Below are 12706 nucleotides of genomic sequence, written 5' to 3' on the forward strand. Positions count from 1 at the left end.
GCTGTCCAATCTTTCTTTGTAACCAAAACTCTCCAGCCCAGGCAAGATTCTGCTGCAACCTCTCCAATGTAATCACATCTCTCCTATAAGGTGATCCCAAAACTGTACACAGTGCTTGAGCTGTGGCCTAACTAATGATTTATCCAGCATAACCTCCTTGATCTTAAACTCCATGTCATGGCTAATAAAAAGCATGGAGAAAGTGAGGACTACAGATGCTGGAGACCAGAGTTGAAAAATGTGATGCTGGAAAAACAGCAGGCCAGGCAGCATCCGAGCAGCAGGAGAATCGACGTTTCGGGCATAAGCCCTACTAATAAAAAGCATGTATACCACATGCCTTCTTAACCACTTTATTTCACTCTCCTGTTACCTTAAGGGATCAGTGGACAAGACATCAAGGTCTCTGTGATCCTCGGTGCTTCCCGAGATCCTGCCATTCATTGTGTATTTATTTGTCCTTTCTATCCTGCCCAAGTGCATCACCTTGCCCTTATCTGGATTGTATATCATTTGCCACTGATTTGCCATCTGACCAGCCTGCCTATATCCTCCTGTAATCTATGCTATCCTCCTCGGTCTTTTCAAATTATTTCAAACTGGTCAACACTCTTATATTCAAATTTAACTCAATAATACATTAATTGCACATATTAACCAATGGCCCGATTTCTCTTGTATGCAAGTTGTGGCTAAATCTTACTTTTCATATTTACAATTGCTTGTTTTATGACTGATCCAATCACCATCTCTTTTTGCCTCTCACCATCAATCCTTCTGTTGTTTAGTCTCTCTGTTTTCCAAGTAATTAGACATTTCCTCTCTTTCTTCCTTATTTTCAAATTTTATATTGCTAAAGATCTTCAGTTCTGAAGGAGTGTCATCGTTAAGTCAACAATATCTCTGTTTCTGTCTCAATAGATGCTGTCAGACCTGCTTAACTTTTCTAATAAGTTGTGTTTATATTTACACTAACCTTTTCATCTACTGAATTCTATGAGTATCTACAGTGCAAAAAGAGGCTATTTGGCCTATTGAGGCTGATATGACTCTCTGACGAGCATCCTACCCACTAGCCTATACATCCTTGGACTCCAAGGGACAATTTAGCATGGCCAATCCCCTTAATCTGCACATCTTTTGACTTGATGTATTGATTTTGATCTCATTTACATCTTTTTCATCCAATTTTCTTTCTGTATGTGTTTTGTTATCCCTTACTGCTCTCTATATCACCCATATACAACAGGATCTGTGCTTAATTTAACTTATGTGTCCTTTTCTTTTACATAATAATTGCTTCTTTGTGCTTCACATGAACATTATAGAATAAAAACAGAACCACACAGAAGAGATATTAGGACAGATGAAGAAAAACTTGGTGAAAGAAATATCTGCTACGGATCTTTTTCAGGGAGAAAAAGAGGTGCGGGTGGGGGGAGAGAGATCCGGACTTAACATTCAGAAGTTATTGACCTGAAGGCTGATAGTCATCAGTGAGGAGTGAATAGACAGGAATGTGACAAGATCAGAATCAGAGAAGTACAAACACCTCTTTTCTTGCCCATGCCCTTTGCTTTTGGCAAATAGATTTGTTTTCCCTTAGTAATATAAGCCTGTATCATGTTGCATTCTCATTTGAACACCTCCCACTAGTCATTTATCCATGAACAAATCTGTCCACTTCACTTTGGACAGCTTAGCCTCATTGCACTGAAGTCAATTATAACAAAAAATGGATTCTTTGTAACTGTTCCATGAACCTCCTGTTCAAACACTGCACTGAACCTGATCATATTATGATCGCTATTAGATAAAAGCACAGCTGGTCAGGCAGCATCTGAGAAGCAGGAGAATTGATATTTTGAACATCAACCCTTCATCAGGAATGAGGTCTGACAAGTGGCAAGTAACATTTGCGCCTCACAAATGCCAGGCAATGGCCATCTCCAGTAAAAGACAATCTAACCATCGCTCCTCGATATTCAATGCCACTGAATCCCCCACTATCTACATCCTGTGGGACGTTACTACTTTCCAGAAACACAGCTGGACTCACTGTATAAATACACTGTTTATATACATGAGAAGGTCAGAGGCTAGGAATACTACAGTGAGTAACTCTCCTCCCAATTCCCTAAAGCTTGACTACTATCTATAAGGCACAAGTCAGCAATGTGATGGAATACTCCCCACTCGCCAGGATGGGGAGCTCCAACAGCATTCAAGAAGCTTGACATCATCTAGAACAAAGGAGCCCACTTGATTGGCACCACGTCCATAAATATCCATTCCCTCCAATACTGACACTCTGTACCAGTTGTGTGTACTATCGACAAGATACACTGCAGAAATTCATTAAAGATCCTGAGACAGCAACTTCCAAAACCATGGCCACTTCCATCTTGAAGGAAAAGGGGCAGCAGACACATGGGAACACTGCCACCTCAAGTTCCCCTCCAAGACACTCACCCTCCTGATTTGAAAATATATAATTGTTCCTTTACTGTTACTTTGTCAAAATCCTGGAGAATTCTCCTAATGGCATTCATGATTCGGAGATGCCGGTGTTGGACTGGGGTGTACAAAGTTAAAAATCACAACACCAGGTTATAGCCCAACAGGTATAAACCTGTTGGACTATAACCTGGTGTTGTGTGATTTTTAGCCTAATGGCATTGTGCATCTACCTGCAGCACATAGGCGGCAGTGGTTCATGAAGGAAGCTCACCTCCACCTTCTCAAGGGCAACTAGGGACAGGCTTGAAACGTTGACTCTCCTGCTCCTCGGATGCTGCCTGACCAGTTGTGCTTTTCCAGCACCACACTTTTTGACTCTGAACTCCTGCATCTGCAGTTTTCACTTTCTCCACAGGTATTAAATAATCAGTCAACAACGTCCACAACCTACGAGAGAATTCTTTAAAAAGAATGCCACGCCGTTTATCTTTGACTTGTTGGAGAAAACTATCCTGCAGATATACAACAAATTCATTATCCTCATGACTTGTACTAGTCAGTTTAATCCAACGAATACTTAAGTTAAAATCCTCCTTTAAAAACATTCTATCTTTGTTACATGCTTGATCAGCCTCTGTAATTATATGATATACAACTTTATTGCTTCACGTTTCTTCTTTAGCCATGTGTCCACCTCTTTAATCTATAAATTCCTATGCTAATTTTCACATCTCTGAGGAATACATCACAGATTCTACCCTTTCAGGTCCTATTCTTTAATTTAGCTCCTAATTCATGGCACTCTTTCAACAGGGTTTCTTGGTTACAACAAGGATGCAATTGAATTCTTCTCTCTCCCCACCCCTACAATATCCTACTAAACCGGTTAGAGATGTCAATCACTTCAGAACCACAAGAAACAGGAGGAGTGCGACATACGGCCTATGAGTCTGCTTCATCATTCATTATAATCATAGCTGATCACCTAATTTAACAGCCTGCTCCTGCCTTTCCCCCATTTCCTTTGATCCCTTTCGCCCCAAGTGCTATATCCAACTCCTCCTGGTAATCAGACAATGTTTTGATCTCAACTATTTTCTGTGGTAGTGAATTCCACATGCTCCAACTCTACTGGTGAAATTTTAAATGGTTTACCTCATATCTTTAGATTGTGATCCCATCATTTGAAACATTCTTCCTACATCTGTCTGTCTAACCTTATTAGAATTTTGTAGGTTTGTGTGCAGTTCCCCCAATACTTCTGAACTCCAGCAAATATAATCTGAACTGATCTAATCTCTCCTCACACGTCATCCTGCCATCCCAGGAATCCATGTGGTAAACCTTTGCTGCATTCCCATCATAACAAGAACAACTTTCCTCAGATAGGAGACCAAAACTACGCACAATATTCCAGGTGAGGTCTCCCCAAGTTCCTGTATAATTGCAGCAAGTCATCCTTGCCACTACACTTAAAGCCTCTCACTAAAAAAGACCAACATACATTTGTCTTCTTCACCACCTGCTGCATCTGCACACTTAACTTCAGTGACTGGTTAATAAGGTTAGCCAGATCTTGGTACACATTCCCCTCTCAATCTATAGCCTTTCAGATAACAAATCACCTTCCTGTTTGCCTCCCAAAGTGGATAACTTCACATTTATTCCCATTTTACTGCATTTGCCCACTCATTCAACTTGTTCAAAGCAGACAGACAACACAACTCTCAAATAAACAAAAAGACTGCTAAGTGGACCTCTCGAACTTCAAATCATGTTGAATTTGCTTTGCGCACCAGCTGTGCAGTCTTAACCGTGTATGCCTTGCTCTGTCAAAGCACCCTATGATCTTTATGTCCTTTTTTGCTAAGATCTGCCTGTAATGCTTGCAAAACAAAGCAATCCATTGTATTTAGGTACATGTGATTACAATAAATCAAATCAAATCAAATCAGTGGGTACTGAAAATTTGAAACAAAAACTGAAATTACTGGAGAATTTGGGTCTGGCAGCATCTGTGAAGAGAAAGCAGAACCAACGTTCAAGTCCAGTACCCCTTGTTCAGAACATAATTCTCAATCTTGCTCTTGAAGGAGGCCAGCCCAATTCCCTAATTGCAGCATTCCCGTAATTACCGCATTCTGTTTCACCTCCACTTCCTCCTCCCCAGTTTGGACAGTCTCCTGATTCATGTTTTCATTCTGGCTGTCTTATGACACTCGTTATGTCTGTACTCACATGTTGCAGGTATATTTTAACTGATAGAAAGGATCATTTTTGCAGGTCCTCATTCTTCATCTTGCCTGAGTTGCCCTTTCACATGTATAGGATTTGTCATAAAAAACTACATTCTGATCTTGCAGCTCTCTAAAAAGGGTAGTTGAAATCTAGAGCAAACTATCCTGCAATGTCGACTTCTCCCTCATGATACAGAGAGCTTCTAGCTCTCACTCCATTTCAAAGACGGACTCAGAGATTCAAAACAGAGATATTGAGTGCAGATGTGTTCACTAGAGTGATATCACTGTCTAATAACTCCTACAGATGTAGGCACTGTTCTGTCACACTTTAGCCTGATTATTTATATCAACTATTTAGTTAATTCTAAGTTTTTGCTTCTTTTTCAAACTAACTGGCACAAAACATTGTAACACTCCACAATAGTTTAAATACTTACTACCTCACAAGAAGAGTCACACATACTGGAGGCAAGAAGCAGCCAAATTTCTACTCTCATCAAATTACCAAATTTTATCCTATTTATGATGCACCCCTTTTACTTTGTCAGCAGATATAATTTACTTTATACAATGTTTTGAGGCATATCCAAATGCTTCTTCAGCTTTCTGCTCACAGTAATTATCTCCTATTCAAGCAGTCACCAACAGCTGCTCAACAGTTAACTGTTCATTATCAATGGCAGTCAGTTTCCGTTAACTATCTGACAGTTCCTTTCTAGTTTTCAAAGTTTAAGTTAAATGTTAAAGCAAATTTCAGTAAAAAATTTCCTCACTTAACAATTTATTAATCGAGAATTTCATTCTTTATCAAATTCCAGGACAGACTAAAGCCCACTACAAGAAAACAAGGCGGCAGTGGGGCTCGGTGGTTAGCACTGCTGCCTCATAAAATCAGGGAGCCAGGTTCAATTCCAGCCTTGGGCGACTGTCTGTGTGGAGTTTGCACATTCTCTCAGTGTCTGTGTGGGTTTGCTCCGGTTTCCTCCCACAATTTAAAGATGTGCAGGTTAGGGGAGTTGGCCATGCTAAATTGCCTGTAGTGCTCAGGGATGCGTAGGTTAGGTGCAGTAGTCAGGGGTAAAATGTACAGTATTAGGGGAATGGACCTGGGTGGGTGCTCTTCGGAGAGTCGATGTGGACTTGCCAGGCCAAAGGTCCTGTTTCCACACTGTAGGGATTCTAACAGGATCATCATGCTTCAGATTAGATTAGATTACATTACAGTGTGGAAACAGGCCCTTCGGCCCAACAAGTCCACACCAACCCGCCGAAGCACAACCCACCCATACATTTACCCCTTACCTAACACTATGGGCAATTTAGCATGGCCAATTCACCTGACCTGCACATCTTTGGACTGTGGGAGGAAACCGGAGCACCCGGAGGAAACCCACGCAGACACGGGGAGAACGTGCAAACTCCACACAGTTAATCGTCTGAGGCAGGAATTGAACCCGGGTCTCCGGCGCTGTGAAGCAGCAGTGCTAACCACTGTGCCACCGTGCCGCCCACGGTTATACAGAATACTGGTGATGTCTCATCTTAAATACTGTGGTCTTAAGGAAGGATGCAAATATATTGGTTGACTAGAATCATACTTGAAATTAATAGATTGTCTCGAGGATAGGTTGGTCATGCTGGGCTTGTTTCCACTGGAGTCTGGAAGAGTAAAAAGGGATTGGGGCTTGATTGAAGTTTAAAAGATCCTGAATAGTCTTCACTGGATGGATGCCGAAAAGAAATTTCGTCCAGTGGATCAGTCCAGAACTAGGGAGTGCTATTTAAAAATTAGTGTCCTTTCAGGATAGAGGAGATTTTTTTTTTCTTAGGAAGTCATGCGTCTTTGGAACTCACTCTCTCAGGCAATAGAAGTGGGGTCATTAGGTATTTTTAAGACACAGAATTGAAGAGATTCTTATTAAACTAAGGTTATTGCGCTAAGTGGGAATGTAGAATTCAAACACAAATAGGTCAGCCAAGATTTTATATCATGGAAGACCAGGCTAAAGGGTAGTCCACCTCTGATGGGCTGATCAGAGGCAAATGGAATTCAATCCAGATAAATGTGACATGATGCACTTGAGCAGATCAAATAGGACAAACAAGGCAAGAGAATACACGATGAACAATATGACACTGGGAAGAACCAAGGATCACAGAAATCTTGGTGTGCATGTATACCGGTCCCCTGAGGTATCAGGACAGGTGGATAAACTGGTCAAGGCAGCATCTGAGATACTTACTGAAGTAACTCCATGAAGGCTGGTATCCTGTCACCAAGTCACATTTTAGTACATGCCACTGACCTAGCTTGTTCAGAGCTGGCTCCTGGAGTGAACAGAATCCCAACACTCCTGTTAATTTTTTAAAAATTTTTTTTAATTAACCCCCACACTCCCGCCTAACTGCGGTAGTGCTTATTTTTTCCCCCAGCACCCATGTTGTGTGCGTGCAGGTGTGAGATACAGTGAGAAACACAAGGTGCACGATCTTTATTCAATTTCCACCACCAGGAAGCTAGGAAAACACCCGAGTGGCCAGTGACAAGCAGTGCCCTTCACATCAAAGGGCAATGCTATGTGATCAATCATTGAAGGGGAGGGCAAGGATTAAATCAAAATAGAGTTGGAGGGGGAAATAATCCACTCCACTCCCTACGGCGCCCACCTCTACCTGAACAACTCCAGGTGTTGGTGGAGACCGTGTGCTCCTTCTCCAAGGACACCCGGGCTCTCACGTAAAACACTCCTGTTTATATCTGTCAAGTAGGACTCCCTGATTGGACCAGGTTAACACCTCAGTCATGGTACTTATATTCTGAGACCCACCTGGCGAACCTCGTTTTAATCATGACACTTGCCTTTATTGGTTGAGGTACACAGTTTAAAAGCAGGGATGATATGCTGAAACTGTATAAAATATTGGTTAGGTCACAGCTAGAGTATTATGCACAATTCTGGAATCCATCTTGTAGGAGGAATTGTTAGCAATGGAGAGGGTGCAGCAGAGGTTTACCAGGATGGCACTTGGACTGGAGAGTTTCAGTTATGAAGAGAAGTTGGATAGATTGGGCTTGTTCTCCTGAGGGAAGAAGAGATTGAGGGAGGGACATGATTTAGACATGTAAAATTATCAGGGACACAGACAGAGTAGATGGGAAGGCATTATTGCCCTTGGTGGAGGGGTCAATGAAAGGGGGCATAGATTCAAAGCAAGCGGCAGTAGGTTTAGAAGAGATTTTGAGCTACAGGGAGAGATTGAATAGGCTGGAGCCTTTTTTCCCTGGAGCGACAGAGACTGAGGGATGACTTTACAGAGGTTTATAAAATTTCAACAGGCATCAATAGGGTGAATAGCCAAGGTAACGTTTCCTAGGATAGTGGAGTCTAAAACTAGAGGACATAGGTTTAAGGTGAGAGGGGAAAGATTTATAAAGGACCTGAGGGGTAACTTCTGCACACAGAGGGTGGTGTGTGTATGGAACGGGCTGCCAGAGAAAATGGTGGATGTGGGTACAATTGCAACATTTGAAAGGCTTCTGGATGGGTATATGAATACGAAGGGTTTAGATATGGATCAGATGCTGGCAAATGGGACTAGGTCAGATTGGAATGTCTGGTCAGTGCTGATGAGTTGGACCGAAGGATCTGTTTCTCTGCTGAATGACTCTATAAAAATGGTTTATACCCAGAGGGTGGTGGAAGTCACATACGACAGTTTTGGCGTTGGGAAATGGTAATTATACAGGCCTGAGGAAGAAGTTGGCCCAAGTAGACTGGGCAAAAATATTAAAGGGCAGGACAGTTGAAGAACAGAGGCAAATTCTTAGTGATATCCGAAATACTTCTCAACTAAAGTAATATCCCTAAGAGGAAGAGATATTGTAAAAAAAAATGAAAAATCATCTATAACTTAACAAGGAAGTCAAGGATAAAATAAAGGCAAAAACTAGGACATATCATACTTGAAAGGTTAGAGGCACTTTACAGGATTGACTGAACTTTAAACATCAGCCAAGGGTTATTAAAAACAAAATCAAAAGAGCTAAGATGAACTATGAAAGGAAACTAGCAGAAAACATAAGCACCACTACTAACAGCTTCTATAAGAAAAAGAAAAGATTACTAAATGGTGGTCTTTTAGAAGACAAAATGGGGAGGCAATAATGGGAAACCAATATTTTGTGTCTTCTTTCACAGTGGAAGAGAATAATTTATACCCAAACACTGCAGTTACTACAGATGAACTTGGTGAAGTTACTGTAACTGGGGAAAAGGTATTGAGTAAACTGATGGAATTAAAGGCCGATTAGTCCCTAGGGCCTGATGGCCTGCATCCTAAGGTACTAAATGAGGTGGCAGCAGATATAGTGGATGTATTAGTTAAGAAATTCCAAAATTCCCTGGATTCTGGAAAGGTATCAGTGGATTGGAAACATATTAATGTGATAGCTTTAATAAAAAAAGATACACAAAAAGTGGGGAGCTATAAACCAGCTGGTTTGATCTTTGACCTCTGTAGTGGGGAAGTGGCTGGAGTCAGCCATAAAAGGAGGAGACAACGGAACACTTGGAAAATCAAAGCTCAATTCACTAATGTCAGCATGGTTTCATGAAGGGCAAGTTGCGCTTGAAAAATTTGCTGAAGCTCTTTGAAGATGTAACCAGCAAGGTTAATGACGATCCAGTGGATGTGGTATATCTAGACTTCCAGAAGGTATTTGATAAGGTGCAACATAAAAGACTGATCCAGAAAGGGAAATCTCACTAGGTTAAGGGTAGAGTATTCGCTTGGATAGAGAATTGGCTGATTGACAAAGGGTTAGGATAAATGGGTCTTTCTCTGGATGAATTCTAACTAGTGAGGTGCCGCAGGGTTCAGTTCTTGGACTTCAACCATTTAAATGATCTGTACACAGGGACAGAGTGGATGGTACTATAACAGGTGGGAAAGCAGACAGTGATGAGGAGATAACAAGTTTACAGATGGATATTGCTAGGCTAGGAGAATAGGCCAGAATCTGGCAGATGCAGTTTAATGTAGATAAGTTCAAGGTTGTCCATTTTGGCCAGAAAAATACAAGAGCAAATAAGTTAAATGGGAAACAGACTCAAAGTGCGTCAGCACTGAAGGATCTGGGCGATTTTGTGCATGAATTACAGAGAATGGATATGCAGGCGCAGCATGTAATAAGAAAGACAAATGGAATCCTGGCATTTATTGCACAAGAGCAGAATTACAAAAATAAAAAAGTTTTGTTAAAATTATATAAGGTGCTGATGAGACCATACTTGGAACAGTGTGTCTAGTTTTGGTCTCCTCACTTGAGGAAGGATGTGGTGACACTGCAGGTAGTTCACAGGAGGTTCATCAGATTGATCTCAGGGATGAAATGGCTGTGTACGAGGAATGGTTGAATAGCTTGGACTTGTACTCACTGGAGTTCAGAAGAATGAGAGAGATCGAGGATCTAAAATGCTAAAGGGGATTGATAAGGTGGACGCTGAACACATGTTTTCTCTTGTGGGACAGCCTCGAACATGAGGTCATAAATATACAGTGACAAAAGACAACTTCAAAACTGAGAGGAGGAGAAATCACTTCCCTCAGAGGGTCATGAATCTGTGGAACTTACAGCCCGAGTGCAGTGAAGGCAGAGTCAATCAACAGAGTCGAGAAAGGAATAGAAACATTTCCGTTGAAAAGTTGGATAAAGGGCTATGAGGAACAGGCAGGAAAGTGGAGTTAAGACCAGGATAAGGTCAGCCATGATCATTTTAGATGGCAGAGCAGACTCAAAAGGCTGAATTGCCTCCACCCGCTCCCAAATCCTATGTTCCCGTGAATCTTGATCTCACTGCCTGTAAGGATGGTAGAGGCAGAAACCTTCATAATATTTATGAAGTATTTAAACATTCACTTATACAAGGTTATGGTCCAAATGTTGAAAAATAGGATTAAAACAGTTAGGTGGTTATTTCTGACTAGCACGATTGCAATGGGCAGGACTTTTTACTCTGCTGGAGATCTCTATGACTTTGAATATATTTTGCACTTTTGTATGTTCAAGAACAGGTCACATCTTATTCCAACTCATAAACAAATTGGATTTTACTCCAATACGTAAGAGAGCAGTCCTTACTCCAGTACAAGTGTAGTACCGCTTCACTGTAACAAACTATTATAGAACATAATTGGGTCATCAAGCTCAATTCACATCACTCACATTTGCCAAGTTAACTCTCCACAGTCTGCTATTATTTTAGACCAGTGGAAAAAGCACTGCAACGCTAGCTGGCTGAAAGGGGTCACCTAGCATGGAAATAAAACTGCAAATTAAGTAAGAAACTAAGATTATGAAAATAGGTATTTATCTGAATTGCATAAAATTCTTGGGACATGACATTTCATTTTCTTCATTGCTAAACAAATTGGGACTGAGTTCCATGAAATAGAGATAAAGTCAAAGAACTATCGTTTTGTCACCTCTGAACATTAATATTCTGATAGAATGAGCATCTCACTGTAACAATGTCTCTCTTTTCCAGCAATACAGTGATATCACAGTGCAAGTGCCAGGAAAAAGAGAATACTAATACCTATTAACAGCAAAGTCTGTGTCTCTCTAAAATATTAAGTTTGCTTGAAAGACCCTCATGCAGTATTGGATGCTCTCACATTGCCTGGGGCTGTATTTACCTATCCCTGCAATTTTGCAAACTTTACAAGTTATGCAATCTTCAGACATTACAAACGACACGCCTCTTCTGATCATGCATGAAGAAACACTGAATGCTGCATGTGTTTTATTTCTTCCAGGTGTATTGCATACAATTTGATGCAAATAAAAATATGCACATTTCACAGGTTTGTCTTCAAAAAAAGAACAGTACAGCACAGGAAAAGGCCCTTCAGCCCACCATATGTATGCAACTATGATGCCATTCAAAACTAATCTTATCTACCTTTACATGATCTGTATCCCTTTATTCTCTGCCTGTACATATGTCGGCCTAAATGCATCTTAAAAATTGTTATCTATCTGTCCACAAACCTTGTTGAGTTCTTTGAGAAAGTGACCAAACAGGTGGATGAGGGTAAAGCAGTTGATGTGGTGTATATGGACTTCAGTAAGGTATTTAATAAGGTTCCCCATGGTAGGCTATTGCACAAAATATGGAGGAAAGTGATTGAGGGTGATTTAGCAGTTTGGATCAGAAACTGGCCAGCTGAAAGATGACAGAGGGTGGTGGCTGATGGGAAATGTTCAACCTGGAGTTCAGTTACTAGTGGTGTACCACAAGGGTTTGTTTTAGGTCCACTGCTGTTTGTCATTTTTATAATTGACCTGATAGAGGGAATAGAAGGATGGGTTAGTAAATTTGCGGATGACACTAAGGTCGGTGGAGTTGTGAATAGTGTAGAAGGATGTTGCAGGTCACAGAGGACACAGATAAGCTGCAGAGCTGGGCTGAGAGGTGGCAAATGGAGTATAATGCGGAAAGTGTGAGGTGATTCACTTTGGAAGGACCAATAGGAATAAAGAGTACTGGGCTAATGGTAAGATTCTTGGTAGTGCAGATAAGCAGAGGGATCTCAGTGTCCATGTACATAGATCCCTGAAAGTTGCTACACAGGTTGATAGGGTTGTTAAGAAGGCATACTATGTGTTAGCTTTTATTGGCAGAGGGATTGAGTTTCGGAGCCATGAGATCATGCTACGGCTTTACAAAACAGCTGTCCCGGTGCGGCCACACTTGGAATATTGCATACAGTTCTGGTCATCGCATTATAGGAAACTTTGGAAAGGGTTCAAAGGGAATTTACTAGGATGTTGCCTGGTATGGAGGGAAGGTCTTATGAGGAAAGACTGAGGGAATTTTCGTGAGAGAATGTTGAGAGGTGACTTAACTGAGACATATAAGATAATTAGATAGGGTGTACAGGGAGAGCCTTTTTCCTCAGATGGCGATGGCTAGCACGAGGGGACATAGCTTTAAATTGAG

General features: G+C 41.2%; 1 protein-coding gene across 6 annotated transcripts in view; it reads right to left on the bottom strand.

Annotated features, from left to right (window-relative positions):
- arhgap32b (Rho GTPase activating protein 32b) overlaps window positions 1–12706 on the bottom strand; it is a 551689-nt gene that overhangs the window by 118112 nt on the left and 420871 nt on the right. The gene's annotated exons all lie outside the window — the stretch shown is intronic.

The sequence above is a fragment of the Chiloscyllium plagiosum genome, chromosome 35 (assembly GCF_004010195.1).
Source record: "Chiloscyllium plagiosum isolate BGI_BamShark_2017 chromosome 35, ASM401019v2, whole genome shotgun sequence".
NCBI classification, from domain to species: Eukaryota; Metazoa; Chordata; class Chondrichthyes; order Orectolobiformes; family Hemiscylliidae; genus Chiloscyllium; species Chiloscyllium plagiosum.